General features: G+C 40.2%; 1 protein-coding gene and 19 non-coding genes across 20 annotated transcripts in view; all 20 read left to right on the plus strand.

The window, feature by feature from the left end:
• GUCY2D (guanylate cyclase 2D, retinal) overlaps nucleotides 1-16,453 on the plus strand; it is a 604,889-nt gene that overhangs the window by 452,631 nt on the left and 135,805 nt on the right. The window lies entirely within an intron of this gene.
• TRNAW-CCA (transfer RNA tryptophan (anticodon CCA)) lies at nucleotides 2,059-2,130 on the plus strand. The gene has a single exon. It is a non-coding gene; the product is annotated as a tRNA-Trp (tRNA).
• TRNAW-CCA (transfer RNA tryptophan (anticodon CCA)) lies at nucleotides 2,804-2,875 on the plus strand. Its single transcript has one exon. It is a non-coding gene; the product is annotated as a tRNA-Trp (tRNA).
• TRNAW-CCA (transfer RNA tryptophan (anticodon CCA)) lies at nucleotides 3,549-3,620 on the plus strand. Its single transcript has one exon. It is a non-coding gene; the product is annotated as a tRNA-Trp (tRNA).
• On the plus strand, nucleotides 4,294-4,365 carry TRNAW-CCA (transfer RNA tryptophan (anticodon CCA)). Its single transcript has one exon. It is a non-coding gene; the product is annotated as a tRNA-Trp (tRNA).
• On the plus strand, nucleotides 5,039-5,110 carry TRNAW-CCA (transfer RNA tryptophan (anticodon CCA)). Its single transcript has one exon. It is a non-coding gene; the product is annotated as a tRNA-Trp (tRNA).
• On the plus strand, nucleotides 5,784-5,855 carry TRNAW-CCA (transfer RNA tryptophan (anticodon CCA)). The gene has a single exon. It is a non-coding gene; the product is annotated as a tRNA-Trp (tRNA).
• TRNAW-CCA (transfer RNA tryptophan (anticodon CCA)) lies at nucleotides 7,273-7,344 on the plus strand. Its single transcript has one exon. It is a non-coding gene; the product is annotated as a tRNA-Trp (tRNA).
• Nucleotides 8,018-8,089, plus strand: TRNAW-CCA (transfer RNA tryptophan (anticodon CCA)). Its single transcript has one exon. It is a non-coding gene; the product is annotated as a tRNA-Trp (tRNA).
• Nucleotides 8,763-8,834, plus strand: TRNAW-CCA (transfer RNA tryptophan (anticodon CCA)). Its single transcript has one exon. It is a non-coding gene; the product is annotated as a tRNA-Trp (tRNA).
• Nucleotides 9,508-9,579, plus strand: TRNAW-CCA (transfer RNA tryptophan (anticodon CCA)). The gene has a single exon. It is a non-coding gene; the product is annotated as a tRNA-Trp (tRNA).
• TRNAW-CCA (transfer RNA tryptophan (anticodon CCA)) lies at nucleotides 10,253-10,324 on the plus strand. The gene has a single exon. It is a non-coding gene; the product is annotated as a tRNA-Trp (tRNA).
• TRNAW-CCA (transfer RNA tryptophan (anticodon CCA)) lies at nucleotides 10,998-11,069 on the plus strand. Its single transcript has one exon. It is a non-coding gene; the product is annotated as a tRNA-Trp (tRNA).
• TRNAW-CCA (transfer RNA tryptophan (anticodon CCA)) lies at nucleotides 11,743-11,814 on the plus strand. The gene has a single exon. It is a non-coding gene; the product is annotated as a tRNA-Trp (tRNA).
• On the plus strand, nucleotides 12,488-12,559 carry TRNAW-CCA (transfer RNA tryptophan (anticodon CCA)). The gene has a single exon. It is a non-coding gene; the product is annotated as a tRNA-Trp (tRNA).
• On the plus strand, nucleotides 13,233-13,304 carry TRNAW-CCA (transfer RNA tryptophan (anticodon CCA)). Its single transcript has one exon. It is a non-coding gene; the product is annotated as a tRNA-Trp (tRNA).
• On the plus strand, nucleotides 13,978-14,049 carry TRNAW-CCA (transfer RNA tryptophan (anticodon CCA)). The gene has a single exon. It is a non-coding gene; the product is annotated as a tRNA-Trp (tRNA).
• TRNAW-CCA (transfer RNA tryptophan (anticodon CCA)) lies at nucleotides 14,723-14,794 on the plus strand. Its single transcript has one exon. It is a non-coding gene; the product is annotated as a tRNA-Trp (tRNA).
• Nucleotides 15,468-15,539, plus strand: TRNAW-CCA (transfer RNA tryptophan (anticodon CCA)). The gene has a single exon. It is a non-coding gene; the product is annotated as a tRNA-Trp (tRNA).
• Nucleotides 16,212-16,283, plus strand: TRNAW-CCA (transfer RNA tryptophan (anticodon CCA)). Its single transcript has one exon. It is a non-coding gene; the product is annotated as a tRNA-Trp (tRNA).

The raw sequence follows: 16,453 nt of genomic DNA on the forward strand, positions 1-16,453 counted from the left end.
GACATAAGACTGAAGTTGACCAAAATATAAGAAATGGTGTTTAGGAATATTATATTTGGAGCGGATCTCTGAGAAGGACATCAATCTATTTTTTCTTAGATCGATAATATTCCCAAGTCTTTTTATCCCTTTTTCTTGCCAATTCAAGAAGCCTCTGTGTGCGATGCTGGCCTGAAATCCAGGAAGACCCCATAAGGGCATATATTTAGACACACGATAGGGCATTTGAAATAATTTGCAAATTTCTTTCCATGCTAGTACTGTGTCTCTGACTGTTCTGTTTATTTTGAGTTTAGGAGGTAGGTTTCTTAATGGGGTATGTAGTAGCCCTGCCAGGTCCCAAGGTTCTGCAAAGGACGATTCAAGAGTATAATTAGAATAAAAGCTAGTACCATTTATCCAATCTCTTATATTTCGGGTTAGGCAAGCTAAGTTATATCGGCGAATATTGGGGATAGCTAGTCCTCCCCACTCTTTTGGAAGGTGAAGCTTAGAGAGTGCAATTTTAACCTTCCTACGTTTCCAAAGAAAATTTGAAAAGGCTCTATTAAGAGTTTGTATATCTATATGTTTTAATAACAGAGGCAGTGTTTGTAGGGGATAAAGTAGCCTTCCAAAACTGACTGATTTTATTAGGGCCACTCTTCCCATAAGGTTTATAGGTAGTGTTTCCCAACTTAGTAATTGTCTTTTAATATCCGAGATGAGAGGTTGGTAATTCAACGCATAAAGTTGATTGATATCTTTATGGAACTTTATTCCCAGGTAGGTAACTTGCATGCAAACTTTCACTGGTATTTGGGCTCTGTCGATTAAAGGCGCTGACGGAGATAAAAACATAAGCTCACTCTTTGCAATATTTATTTTAAAGCCACTATGGTCCCCAAAACGCTATATTTTCATTTGAACATGACACTTTTCTTGTAACATGATGTGTTTAAGAAGGTGTTTAGTGTGGCTGCCTTTTAAAATGCTGTTAACCTTTTTCATTTGAAGAGAAAGTAAAGAAAAATAAGCAGTGGACACAGTAGTGAGTGTCTGAGGATAGAAGCATTGTGTGGCATTTCTGGTATTCTCTTTTTTGCTTAAAATTGTGTAGAGAAGAGAACGCTGGTACCCTCTGTGAGTATAGCATTATTAGCAGTAAACCATTGTTGTCATTGTAAACAAAAGAAAGTCTCTTAGGTCGTCGATCAAACAGTTCCAAAAACTGTCAGTATAACATTACTAGCAGTAAACCCATATTGTCATTGTAAAGAAAAGAAAATCTCTTAGGCCGTCGATGTAACTTTTCCAATACGAAAGAATGCAGGGACCTCGGGGCGCAACTGTAGCGCGTCTGACTCCAGATCAGAAGGTTGCGTGTTCAAATCACGTCGGGGTCAGTGAGCTTTTTCACACAAGCCCATGTCTTCACATGGACTCCTTGAAATGCTGTAACCGATTGGTAATATTCTGAAAGGGCAAAACATTGAAAGTACACTTAGCTCACTATCCTCATAGGAGCTGAGAAAGTACACTGTCCACTCTCTCACAGCAATAAAAAATATCCCTTAGCTTGCTACGCAATTGGGCAAAGTTCTACAACCCTTCTTTTGGGGCTGCTGGTGCAGTTGTATAGAAGTGACTATAAACGCTATATTTTCATTTGAACATGACACTTTTCATGTAGCATGATGTGTTTAAGAATGTGTTTAGTGTGGCTGCCTTTTAAAATGCTGTTAACCTTTTTCATTTGAAGAGAAAGCAAAGAAAAATAAGCAGTGGGCACAGTAGTGAGTGACTGAGGATAGAAGCATTGTGTGGCATTTCTGGTATTCTCTTTTTTGCTTAAAATTGTGTAGAGAAGAGAACGCTGGTACCCTCTGTGAGTATAGCATTATTAGCAGTAAACCATTGTTGTCATTGTAAACAAAAGAAAGTCTCTTAGGGCGTCGATCAAACAGTTCCAAAAACTGTGAGTATAACATTACTAGCAGTAAACCCATATTGTCATTGTAAAGAAAAGAAAGTCTCTTAGGCCGTCGATGTAACTTTTCCAATACTAAAGAATGCAGGGACCTCATGGCGCAACGGTAGCGCGTCTGACTCCAGATCAGAAGGTTGCGTGTTCAAATCACGTCGGGGTCAGTGAGCTTTTTCACACAAGCCCATGTCTTCACATGGACTCCTTGAAATGCTGTAACCGATTGGTAATATTCTGAAAGGGCAAAACATTGAAAGTACACTTAGCTCACTATCCTCATAGGAGCTGAGAAAGTACACTGTCCACTCTCTCACAGCAATAAAAAATATCCCTTAGCTTGCTACGCAATTGGGCAAAGTTCTACAACCCTTCTTTTGGGGCTGCTGGTGCAGTTGTATAGAAGTGACTATAAACGCTATATTTTCATTTGAACATGACACTTTTCATGTAGCATGATGTGTTTAAGAATGTGTTTAGTGTGGCTGCCTTTTAAAATGCTGTTAACCTTTTTCATTTGAAGAGAAAGCAAAGAAAAATAAGCAGTGGGCACAGTAGTGAGTGACTGAGGATAGAAGCATTGTGTGGCATTTCTGGTATTCTCTTTTTTGCTTAAAATTGTGTAGAGAAGAGAACGCTGGTACCCTCTGTGAGTATAGCATTATTAGCAGTAAACCATTGTTGTCATTGTAAACAAAAGAAAGTCTCTTAGGTCGTCGATCAAACAGTTCCAAAAACTGTCAGTATAACATTACTAGCAGTAAACCCATATTGTCATTGTAAAGAAAAGAAAATCTCTTAGGCCGTCGATGTAACTTTTCCAATACGAAAGAATGCAGGGACCTCGGGGCGCAACGGTAGCGCGTCTGACTCCAGATCAGAAGGTTGCGTGTTCAAATCACGTCGGGGTCAGTGAGCTTTTTCACACAAGCCCATGTCTTCACATGGACTCCTTGAAATGCTGTAACCGATTGGTAATATTCTGAAAGGGCAAAACATTGAAAGTACACTTAGCTCACTATCCTCATAGGAGCTGAGAAAGTACACTGTCCACTCTCTCAGAGCAATAAAAAATATCCCTTAGCTTGCTACGCAATTGGGCAAAGTTCTACAACCCTTCTTTTGGGGCTGCTGGTGCAGTTGTATAGAAGTGACTATAAACGCTATATTTTCATTTGAACATGACACTTTTCTTGTAGCATGATGCGTTTAAGAAGGTGTTTAGTGTGGCTGCCTTTTAAAATGTTGTTAACCTTTTTCATTTGAAGAGAAAGCAAAGAAAGATAAGCAGTGGGCACAGTAGTGAGTGTCTGAGGATAGAAGCATTGTGTGGCATTTCTGGTATTCTCTTTTTTGCTTCAAATTGTGTAGAGAAGAGAACGCTGGTACCCTCTGTGAGTATAGCATTATTAGCAGTAAACCATTGTTGTCATTGTAAACAAAAGAAAGTCTCTTAGGCCGTCGATCAAACAGTTCCAAAAACTGTGAGTATAACATTACTAGCAGTAAACCCATATTGTCATTGTAAAGAAAAGAAAGTCTCTTAGGCCGTCGATGTAACTTTTCCAATACAAAAGAATGCAGGGACCTCGTGGCGCAACGGTAGCGCGTCTGACTCCAGATCAGAAGGTTGCGTGTTCAAATCACGTCGGGGTCAGTGAGCTTTTTCACACAAGCCCATGTCTTCACATGGACTCCTTGAAATGCTGTAACCGATTGGTAATATTCTGAAAGGGCAAAACATTGAAAGTACACTTAGCTCACTATCCTCATAGGAGCTGAGAAAGTACACTGTCCACTCTCTCACAGCAATAAAAAATATCCCTTAGCTTGCTACGCAATTGGGCAAAGTTCTACAACCCTTCTTTTGGGGCTGCTGGTGCAGTTGTATAGAAGTGACTATAAACGCTATATTTTCATTTGAACATGACACTTTTCTTGTAGCATGATGCGTTTAAGAAGGTGTTTAGTGTGGCTGCCTTTTAAAATGTTGTTAAACTTTTTCATTTGAAGAGAAAGCAAAGAAAAATAAGCAGTGGGCACAGTAGTGAGTGTCTGAGGATAGAAGCATTGTGTGGCATTTCTGGTATTCTCTTTTTTGCTTCAAATTGTGTAGAGAAGAGAACGCTGGTACCCTCTGTGAGTATAGCATTATTAGCAGTAAACCATTGTTGTCATTGTAAACAAAAGAAAGTCTCTTAGGCCGTCGATCAAACAGTTCCAAAAACTGTGAGTATAACATTACTAGCAGTAAACCCATATTGTCATTGTAAAGAAAAGAAAGTCTCTTAGGCCATCGATGTAACTTTTCCAATACGAAAAAATGCAGGGACCTCGTGGCGCAACGGTAGCGCGTCTGACTCCAGATCAGAAGGTTGCGTGTTCAAATCACGTCGGGGTCAGTGCGCTTTTTCACACAAGCCCATGTCTTCACATGGACTCCTTGAAATGCTGTAACCGATTGGTAATATTCTGAAAGGGCAAAACATTGAAAGTACACTTAGCTCACTATCCTCATAGGAGCTGAGAAAGTACACTGTCCACTCTCTCACAGCAATAAAAAATATCCCTTAGCTTGCTACGCAATTGGGCAAAGTTCTACAACCCTTCTTTTGGGGCTGCTGGTGCAGTTGTATAGAAGTGACTATAAACGCTATATTTTCATTTGAACATGACACTTTTCTTGTAGCATGATGCGTTTAAGAAGGTGTTTAGTGTGGCTGCCTTTTAAAATGCTGTTAACCTTTTTCATTTGAAGAGAAAGCAAAGAAAAATAAGCAGTGGGCACAGTAGTGAGTGTCTGAGGATAGAAGCATTGTGTGGCATTTCTGATATTCTCTTTTTTGCTTAAAATTGTGTAGAGAAGAGAACGCTGGTACCCTCTGTGAGTATAGCATTATTAGCAGTAAACCATTGTTGTCATTGTAAACAAAAGAAAGTCTCTTAGGGCGTCGATCAAACAGTTCCAAAAACTGTCAGTATAACATTACTAGCAGTAAACCCATATTGTCATTGTAAAGAAAAGAAAATCTCTTAGGCCGTCAATGTAACTGTTCCAATACAAAATAATGCAGGGACCTCGTGGCGCAACGGTAGCGCGTCTGACTCCAGATCACAAGGTTGCGTGTTCAAATCACGTCGGGGTCAGTGAGCTTTTTCACACAAGCCCATGTCTTCACATGGACTCCTTGAAATGCTGTAACCGATTGGTAATATTCTGAAAGGGCAAAACATTGAAAGTACACTTAGCTCACTATCCTCATAGGAGCTGAGAAAGTACACTGTCCACTCTCTCACAGCAATAAAAAATATCCCTTAGCTTGCTACGCAATTGGGCAAAGTTCTACAACCCTTCTTTTGGGGCTGCTGGTGCAGTTGTATAGAAGTGACTATAAACGCTATATTTTCATTTGAACATGACACTTTTCTTGTAGCATGATGCGTTTAAGAAGGTGTTTAGTGTGGCTGCCTTTTAAAATGTTGTTAACCTTTTTCATTTGAAGAGAAAGCAAAGAAAAATAAGCAGTGGGCACAGTAGTGAGTGTCTGAGGATAGAAGCATTGTGTGGCATTTCTGGTATTCTCTTTTTTGCTTCAAATTGTGTAGAGAAGAGAACGCTGGTACCCTCTGTGAGTATAGCATTATTAGCAGTAAACCATTGTTGTCATTGTAAACAAAAGAAAGTCTCTTAGGCCGTCGATCAAACAGTTCCAAAAACTGTGAGTATAACATTACTAGCAGTAAACCCATATTGTCATTGTAAAGAAAAGAAAGTCTCTTAGGCCGTCGATGTAACTTTTCCAATACAAAAGAATGCAGGGACCTCGTGGCGCAACGGTAGCGCGTCTGACTCCAGATCAGAAGGTTGCGTGTTCAAATCACGTCGGGGTCAGTGAGCTTTTTCACACAAGCCCATGTCTTCACATGGACTCCTTGAAATGCTGTAACCGATTGGTAATATTCTGAAAGGGCAAAACATTGAAAGTACACTTAGCTCACTATCCTCATAGGAGCTGAGAAAGTACACTGTCCACTCTCTCACAGCAATAAAAAATATCCCTTAGCTTGCTATGCAATTGGGCAAAGTTCTACAACCCTTCTTTTGGGGCTGCTGGTGCAGTTGTATAGAAGTGACTATAAACGCTATATTTTCATTTGAACATGACACTTTTCTTGTAGCATGATGCGTTTAAGAAGGTGTTTAGTGTGGCTGCCTTTTAAAATGCTGTTAACCTTTTGCATTTGAAGAGAAAGCAAAGAAAAATAAGCAGTGGGCACAGTAGTGAGTGTCTGAGGATAGAAGCATTGTGTGGCATTTCTGATATTCTCTTTTTTGCTTAAAATTGTGTAGAGAAGAGAACGCTGGTACCCTCTGTGAGTATAGCATTATTAGCAGTAAACCATCGTTGTCATTGTAAACAAAAGAAAGTCTCTTAGGGCGTCGATCAAACAGTTCCAAAAACTGTCAGTATAACATTACTAGCAGTAAACCCATATTGTCATTGTAAAGAAAAGAAAATCTCTTAGGCCGTCAATGTAACTTTTCCAATACAAAATAATGCAGGGACCTCGTGGCGCAACGGTAGCGCGTCTGACTCCAGAACAGAAGGGTGCATGTTCAAATCACGTCGGGGTCAGTGAGGTTTTTCACACAAGCCTATGTCTTCACATGGATTCCTTGAAATGCTGTAACCGATTGGTAATATTCTGAAAGGGCAAAACATTGAAAGTACACTTAGCTCACTATCCTCATAGGAGCTGAGAAAGTACACTGTCCACTCTCTCACAGCAATAAAAAATATCCCTTAGCTTGCTACGCAATTGGGCAAAGTTCTACAACCCTTCTTTTGGGGCTGCTGGTGCAGTTGTATAGAAGTGACTATAGACGCTATATTTTCATTTGAACATGACACTTTTCTTGTAGCATGATGCGTTTAAGAAGGTGTTTAGTGTGGCTGCCTTTTAAAATGCTGTTAACCTTTTTCATTTGAAGAGAAAGCAAAGAAAAATAAGCAGTGGGCACAGTAGTGAGTGTCTGAGGATAGAAGCATTGTGTGGCATTTCTGGTATTCTCTTTTTTGCTTAAATTGTGTAGAGAAGAGAACGCTGGTACCCTCTGTGAGTATAGCATTATTAGCAGTAAACCATTGTTGTCATTGTAAACAAAAGAAAGTCTCTTAGGGCGTCGATCAAACAGTTCCAAAAACTGTCAGTATAACATTACTAGCAGTAAACCCATATTGTCATTGTAAAGAAAAGAAAATCTCTTAGGCCGTCGATGTAACTTTTCCAATACGAAAGAATGCAGGGACCTCGGGGCGCAACGGTAGCGCGTCTGACTCCAGATCAGAAGGTTGCGTGTTCAAATCACGTCGGGGTCAGTGAGCTTTTTCACACAAGCCCATGTCTTCACATGGACTCCTTGAAATGCTGTAACCGATTGGTAATATTCTGAAAGGGCAAAACATTGAAAGTACACTTAGCTCACTATCCTCATAGGAGCTGAGAAAGTACACTGTCCACTCTCTCACAGCAATAAAAAATATCCCTTAGCTTGCTACGCAATTGGGCAAAGTTCTACAACCCTTCTTTTGGGGCTGCTGGTGCAGTTGTATAGAAGTGACTATAAACGCTATATTTTCATTTGAACATGACACTTTTCATGTAGCATGATGTGTTTAAGAAGGTGTTTAGTGTGGCTGCCTTTTAAAATGCTGTTAACCTTTTTCATTTGAAGAGAAAGCAAAGAAAAATAAGCAGTGGGTACAGTAGTGAGTGTCTGAGGATAGAAGCATTGTGTGGCATTTCTGGTATTCTCTTTTTTGCTTCAAATTGTGTAGAGAAGAGAACGCTGGTACCCTCTGTGAGTATAGCATTATTAGCAGTAAACCATTGTTGTCATTGTAAACAAAAGAAAGTCTCTTAGGCCGTCGATCAAACAGTTCCAAAAACTGTGAGTATAACATTACTAGCAGTAAACCCATATTGTCATTGTAAAGAAAAGAAAGTCTCTTAGGCCGTCGATGTAACTTTTCCAATACGAAAGAATGCAGGGACCTCGTGGCGCAACGGTAGCGCGTCTGACTCCAGATCAGAAGGTTGCGTGTTCAAATCACGTCGGGGTCAGTGAGCTTTTTCACACAAGCCCATGTCTTCACATGGACTCCTTGAAATGCTGTAACCGATTGGTAATATTCTGAAAGGGCAAAACATTGAAAGTACACTTAGCTCACTATCCTCATAGGAGCTGAGAAAGTACACTGTCCACTCTCTCACAGCAATAAAAAATATCCCTTAGCTTGCTACGCAATTGGGCAAAGTTCTACAACCCTTCTTTTGGGGCTGCTGGTGCAGTTGTATAGAAGTGACTATAAACGCTATATTTTCATTTGAACATGACACTTTTCTTGTAGCATGATGCGTTTAAGAAGGTGTTTAGTGTGGCTGCCTTTTAAAATGTTGTTAACCTTTTTCATTTGAAGAGAAAGCAAAGAAAAATAAGCAGTGGGCACAGTAGTGAGTGTCTGAGGATAGAAGCATTGTGTGGCATTTCTGATATTCTCTTTTTTGCTTAAAATTGTGTAGAGAAGAGAACGCTGGTACCCTCTGTGAGTATAGCATTATTAGCAGTAAACCATTGTTGTCATTGTAAACAAAAGAAAGTCTCTTAGGGCGTCGATCAAACAGTTCCAAAAACTGTCAGTATAACATTACTAGCAGTAAACCCATATTGTCATTGTAAAGAAAAGAAAATCTCTTAGGCCGTCGATGTAACTTTTCCAATACGAAAGAATGCAGGGACCTCGTGGCGCAACGGTAGCGCGTCTGACTCCAGATCAGAAGGTTGCGTGTTCAAATCACGTCGGGGTTAGTGAGCTTTTTCACACAAGCCTATGTCTTCACATGGACTCCTTGAAATGCTGTAACCGATTGGTAATATTCTGTAAGGGCAAAACATTGAAAGTACACTTAGCTCACTATCCTCATAGGAGCTGAGAAAGTACACTGTCCACTCTCTCACAGCAATAAAAAATATCCCTTAGCTTGCTACGCAATTGGGCAAAGTTCTACAACCCTTCTTTTGGGGCTGCTGGTGCAGTTGTATAGAAGTGACTATAAACGCTATATTTTCATTTGAACATGACACTTTTCTTGTAGCATGATGCGTTTAAGAAGGTGTTTAGTGTGGCTGCCTTTTAAAATGCTGTTAACCTTTTTCATTTGAAGAGAAAGCAAAGAAAAATAAGCAGTGGGCACAGTAGTGAGTGTCTGAGGATAGAAGCATTGTGTGGCATTTCTGGCATTCTCTTTTTTGCTTCAAATTGTGTAGAGAAGAGAACGCTGGTACCCTCTGTGAGTATAGCATTATTAGCAGTAAACCATTGTTGTCATTGTAAACAAAAGAAAGTCTCTTAGGGCGTCGATCAAACAGTTCCAAAAACTGTCAGTATAACATTACTAGCAGTAAACCCATATTGTCATTGTAAAGAAAAGAAAATCTCTTAGGCCGTCGATGTAACTTTTCCAATACGAAAGAATGCAGGGACCTCGTGGCGCAACGGTAGCGCGTCTGACTCCAGATCAGAAGGTTGCGTGTTCAAATCACGTCGGGGTCAGTGAGCTTTTTCACACAAGCCCATGTCTTCACATGGACTCCTTGAAATGCTGTAACCGATTGGTAATATTCTGAAAGGGCAAAACATTGAAAGTACACTTAGCTCACTATCCTCACAGGAGCTGAGAAAGTACACTGTCCACTCTCTCACAGCAATAAAAAATATCCCTTAGCTTGCTACGCAATTGGGCAAAGTTCTACAACCCTTCTTTTGGGGCTGCTGGTGCAGTTGTATAGAAGTGACTATAAATGCTATATTTTCATTTGAACATGACACTTTTCATGTAGCATGATGTGTTTAAGAAAGTGTTTAGTGTGGCTGCCTTTTAAAATGCTGTTAACCTTTTTCATTTGAAGAGAAAGCAAAGAAAAATAAGCAGTGGGCACAGTAGTGAGTGTCTGAGGATAGAAGCATTGTGTGGCATTTCTGGTATTCTCTTTTTTGCTTCAAATTGTGTAGAGAAGAGAACGCTGGTACCCTCTGTGAGTATAGCATTATTAGCAGTAAACCATTGTTGTCATTGTAAACAAAAGAAAGTCTCTTAGGCCGTCGATCAAACAGTTCCAAAAACTGTGAGTATAACATTACTAGCAGTAAACCCATATTGTCATTGTAAAGAAAAGAAAGTCTCTTAGGCCGTCGATGTAACTTTTCCAATACGAAAGAATGCAGGGACCTCGTGGCGCAACGGTAGCGCGTCTGACTCCAGATCAGAAGGTTGCGTGTTCAAATCACGTCGGGGTCAGTGAGCTTTATCACACAAGCCCATGTCTTCACATGGACTCCTTGAAATGCTGTAACCGATTGGTAATATTCTGAAAGGGCAAAACATTGAAAGTACACTTAGCTCACTATCCTCATAGGAGCTGAGAAAGTACACTGTCCACTCTCTCACAGCAATAAAAAATATCCCTTGGCTTGCTACGCAATTGGGCAAAGTTCTACAACCCTTCTTTTGGGGCTGCTGGTGCAGTTGTATAGAAGTGACTATAAACGCTATATTTTCATTTGAACATGACACTTTTCTTGTAGCATGATGCGTTTAAGAAGGTGTTTAGTGTGGCTGCCTTTTAAAATGTTGTTAAACTTTTTCATTTGAAGAGAAAGCAAAGAAAAATAAGCAGTGGGCACAGTAGTGAGTGTCTGAGGATAGAAGCATTGTGTGGCATTTCTGGTATTCTCTTTTTTGCTTCAAATTGTGTAGAGAAGAGAACGCTGGTACCCTCTGTGAGTATAGCATTATTAGCAGTAAACCATTGTTGTCATTGTAAACAAAAGAAAGTCTCTTAGGCCGTCGATCAAACAGTTCCAAAAACTGTGAGTATAACATTACTAGCAGTAAACCCATATTGTCATTGTAAAGAAAAGAAAGTCTCTTAGGCCGTCGATGTAACTTTTCCAATACGAAAGAATGCAGGGACCTCGTGGCGCAACGGTAGCGCGTCTGACTCCAGATCAGAAGGTTGCGTGTTCAAATCACGTCGGGGTCAGTGAGCTTTTTCACACAAGCCCATGTCTTCACATGGACTCCTTGAAATGCTGTAACCGATTGGTAATATTCTGAAAGGGCAAAACATTGAAAGTACACTTAGCTCACTATCCTCATAGGAGCTGAGAAAGTACACTGTCCACTCTCTCACAGCAATAAAAAATATCCCTTAGCTTGCTACGCAATTGGGCAAAGTTCTACAACCCTTCTTTTGGGGCTGCTGGTGCAGTTATATAGAAGTGACTATAAACGCTATATTTTCATTTGAACATGACACTTTTCTTGTAGCATGATGCGTTTAAGAAGGTGTTTAGTGTGGCTGCCTTTTAAAATGTTGTTAACCTTTTTCATTTGAAGAGAAAGCAAAGAAAAATAAGCAGTGGGCACAGTAGTGAGTGTCTGAGGATAGAAGCATTGTGTGGCATTTCTGATATTCTCTTTTTTGCTTAAAATTGTGTAGAGAAGAGAACGCTGGTACCCTCTGTGAGTATAGCATTATTAGCAGTAAACCATTGTTGTCATTGTAAACAAAAGAAAGTCTCTTAGGGCGTTGATCAAACAGTTCCAAAAACTGTCAGTATAACATTACTAGCAGTAAACCCATATTGTCATTGTAATGAAAAGAAAATCTCTTAGGCCGTCGATGTAACTTTTCCAATACGAAAGAATGCAGGGACCTCGTGGCGCAACGGTAGCGCGTCTGACTCCAGATCAGAAGGTTGCGTGTTCAAATCACGTCGGGGTCAGTGAGCTTTTTCACACAAGCCCATGTCTTCACATGGACTCCTTGAAATGCTGTAACCGATTGGTAATATTCTGAAAGGGCAAAACATTGAAAGTACACTTAGCTCACTATCCTCATAGGAGCTGAGAAAGTACACTGTCCACTCTCTCACAGCAATAAAAAATATCCCTTAGCTTGCTACGCAATTGGGCAAAGTTCTACAACCCTTCTTTTGGGGCTGCTGGTGCAGTTGTATAGAAGTGACTATAGACGCTATATTTTCATTTGAACATGACACTTTTCATGTAGCATGATGTGTTTAAGAAGGTGTTTAGTGTGGCTGCCTTTTAAAATGCTGTTAACCTTTTTCATTTGAAGAGAAAGCAAAGAAAAATAAGCAGTGGGCACAGTAGTGAGTGTCTGAGGATAGAAGCATTGTGTGGCATTTCTGGTATTCTCTTTTTTGCTTCAAATTGTGTAGAGAAGAGAACGCTGGTACCCTCTGTGAGTATAGCATTATTAGCAGTAAACCATTGTTGTCATTGTAAACAAAAGAAAGTCTCTTAGGGCGTCGATCAAACAGTTCCAAAAACTGTCAGTATAACATTACTAGCAGTAAACCCATATTGTCATTGTAAAGAAAAGAAAATCTCTTAGGCCGTCGATGTAACTTTTCCAATTCGAAAGAATGCAGGGACCTCGTGGCGCAACGGTAGCGCGTCTGACTCCAGATCAGAAGGTTGCGTGTTCAAATCACGTTGGGGTCAGTGAGCTTTTTCACACAAGCCCATGTCTTCACATGGACTCCTTGAAATGCTGTAACCGATTGGTAATATTCTGAAAGGGCAAAACATTGAAAGTACACTTAGCTCACTATCCTCATAGGAGCTGAGAAAGTACACTGTCCACTCTCTCACAGCAATAAAAAATATCCCTTAGCTTGCTACGCAATTGGGCAAAGTTCTACAACCCTTCTTTTGGGGCTGCTGGTGCAGTTGTATAGAAGTGACTATAAACGCTATATTTTCATTTGAACATGACACTTTTCTTGTAGCATGATGCGTTTAAGAAGGTGTTTAGTGTGGCTGCCTTTTAAAATGTTGTTAAACTTTTTCATTTGAAGAGAAAGCAAAGAAAAATAAGCAGTGGGCACAGTAGTGAGTGTCTGAGGATAGAAGCATTGTGTGGCATTTCTGGTATTCTCTTTTTTGCTTCAAATTGTGTAGAGAAGAGAACGCTGGTACCCTCTGTGAGTATAGCATTATTAGCAGTAAACCATTGTTGTCATTGTAAACAAAAGAAAGTCTCTTAGGCCGTCGATCAAACAGTTCCAAAAACTGTGAGTATAACATTACTAGCAGTAAACCCATATTGTCATTGTAAAGAAAAGAAAGTCTCTTAGGCCGTCGATGTAACTTTTCCAATACGAAAGAATGCAGGGACCTCGTGGCGCAACGGTAGCGCGTCTGACTCCAGATCAGAAGGTTGCGTGTTCAAATCACGTCGGGGTCAGTGAACTTTTTCACACAAGCCCATGTCTTCACATGGACTCCTTGAAATGCTGTAACCGATTGGTAATATTCTGAAAGGGCAAAACATTGAAAGTACACTTAGCTCACTATCCTCATAGGAGTTGAGAAAGTACACTGTCCACTCTCTCACAGCAATAAAAAATATCCCTTAGCTTGCTACGCAATTGGGCAAAGTTCTACAACCCTTCTTTTGGGGCTGCTGGTGCAGTTGTATAGAAGTGACTATAAACGCTATATTTTCATTTGAACATGACACTTTTCTTGTAGCATGATGCGTTTAAGAAGGTGTTTAGTGTGGCTGCCTTTTAAAATGCTGTTAACCTTTTTCATTTGAAGAGAAAGGAAAGAAAAATAAGCAGTGGGCACAGTAGTGAGTGTCTGAGGATAGAAGCATTGTGTGGCATTTCTGATATTCTCTTTTTTGCTTAAAATTGTGTAGAGAAGAGAACGCTGGTACCCTCTGTGAGTATAGCATTATTAGCAGTAAACCATTGTTGTCATTGTAAACAAAAGAAAGTCTCTTAGGGCGTCGATCAAACAGTTCCAAAAACTGTCAGTATAACATTACTAGCAGTAAACCCATATTGTCATTGTAAAGAAAAGAAAATCTCTTAGGCCGTCGATGTAACTTTTCCAATACGAAAGAATGCAGGGACCTTGTGGCGCAATGGTAGCGCGTCTGACTCCAGATCAGAAGGTTGCGTGTTCAAATCACGTCGGGGTCAGTGAGCTTTTTCACACAAGCCCATGTCTTCACATGGACTCCTTGAAATGCTGTAACCGATTGGTAATATTCTGAAAGGGCAAAACATTGAAAGTACACTTAGCTCACTATCCTCATAGGAGCTGAGAAAGTACACTGTCCACTCTCTCACAGCAATAAAAAATATCCCTTAGCTTGCTACGCAGTTGGGCAAAGTTCTACAACCCTTCTTTTGGGGCTGCTGGTGCAGTTGTATAGAAGTGACAATAAACGCTATATTTTCATTTGAACATGACACTTTTCATGTAGCATGATGTGTTTAAGAAGGTGTTTAGTGTGGCTGCCTTTTAAAATGCTGTTAACCTTTTTCATTTGAAGAGAAAGCAAAGAAAAATAAGCAGTGGGCACAGTAGTGAGTGTCTGAGGATAGAAGCATTGTGTGGCATTTCTGGTATTCTCTTTTTTGCTTCAAATTGTGTAGAGAAGAGAACGCTGGTACCCTCTGTGAGTATAGCATTATTAGCAGTAAACCATTGTTGTCATTGTAAACAAAAGAAAGTCTCTTAGGCCGTCGATCAAACAGTTCCAAAAACTGTGAGTATAACATTACTAGCAGTAAACCCATATTGTCATTGTAAAGAAAAGAAAGTCTCTTAGGCCGTCGATGTATCTTTTCCAATACAAAAGAATGCAGGGACCTCGTGGCGCAACGGTAGCGCGTCTGACTCCAGATCAGAAGGTTGCGTGTTCAAATCACGTCGGGGTCAGTGAGCTTTTTCACACAAGCCCATGTCTTCACATGGACTCCTTGAAATGCTGTAACCGATTGGTAATATTCTGAAAGGGCAAAACATTGAAAGTACACTTAGCTCACTATCCTCATAGGAGCTGAGAAAGTACACTGTCCACTCTCTCACAGCAATAAAAAATATCCCTTAGCTTGCTACGCAATTGGGCAAAGTTCTACAACCCTTCTTTTGGGGCTGCTGGTGCAGTTGTATAGAAGTGACTATAAACGCTATATTTTCATTTGAACATGACACTTTTCATGTAGCATGATGTGTTTAAGAAGGTGTTTAGTGTGGCTGCCTTTTAAAATGCTGTTAACCTTTTTCATTTGAAGAGAAAGCAAAGAAAAATAAGCAGTGGGCACAGTAGTGAGTGTCTGAGGATAGAAGCATTGTGTGGCATTTCTGGTATTCTCTTTTTTGCTTCAAATTGTGTAGAGAAGAGAACGCTGGTACCCTCTGTGAGTATAGCATTATTAGCAGTAAACCATTGTTGTCATTGTAAACAAAAGAAAGTCTCTTAGGCCGTCGATCAAACAGTTCCAAAAACTGTGAGTATAACATTACTAGCAGTAAACCCATATTGTCATTGTAAAGAAAAGAAAGTCTCTTAGGCCGTCGATGTAACTTTTCCAATACAAAAGAATGCAGGGACCTCGTGGCGCAACGGTAGCGCGTCTGACTCCAGATCAGAAGGTTGCGTGTTCAAATCACGTCGGGGTCAGTGAGCTTTTTCACACAAGCCCATGTCTTCACATGGACTCCTTGAAATGCTGTAACCGATTGGTAATATTCTGAAAGGGCAAAACATTGAAAGTACACTTAGCTCACTATCCTCATAGGAGCTGAGAAAGTACACTGTCCACTCTCTCACAGCAATAAAAATATCCCTTAGCTTGCTACGCAATTGGGCAAAGTTCTACAACCCTTCTTTTGGGGCTGCTGGTGCAGTTGTATAGAAGTGACTATAAACGCTATATTTTCATTTGAACATGACACTTTTCTTGTAGCATGATGCGTTTAAGAAGGTGTTTAGTGTGGCTGCCTTTTAAAATGTTGTTAAACTTTTTCATTTGAAGAGAAAGCAAAGAAAAATAAGCAGTGGGCACAGTAGTGAGTGTCTGAGGATAGAAGCATTGTGTGGCATTTCTGGTATTCTCTTTTTTGCTTCAAATTGTGTAGAGAAGAGAACGCTGGTACCCTCTGTGAGTATAGCATTATTAGCAGTAAACCATTGTTGTCATTGTAAACAAAAGAAAGTCTCTTAGGCCGTCGATCAAACAGTTCCAAAAACTGTGAGTATAACATTACTAGCAGTAAACCCATATTGTCATTGTAAAGAAAAGAAAGTCTCTTAGGCCGTCGATGTAACTTTTCCAATACGAAAGAATGCAGGGACCTCGTGGCGCAACGGTAGCGCGTCTGACTCCAGATCAGAAGGTTGCGTGTTCAAATCATGTCGGGGTCAGTGAGCTTTTTCACACAAGCCCATGTCTTCACATGGACTCCTTGAAATGCTGTAACCGATTGGTAATATTCTGAAAGGGCAAAACATTGAAAGTACACTTAGCTCACTATCCTCATAGGAGCTGAGAAAGTACACTGTCCACTCTCTCACAGCAATAAAAAATATCCCTT

The sequence above is a fragment of the Hyperolius riggenbachi genome, chromosome 3 (genome assembly GCF_040937935.1).
Source record: "Hyperolius riggenbachi isolate aHypRig1 chromosome 3, aHypRig1.pri, whole genome shotgun sequence".
Classification (NCBI taxonomy): Eukaryota; Metazoa; Chordata; class Amphibia; order Anura; family Hyperoliidae; genus Hyperolius; species Hyperolius riggenbachi.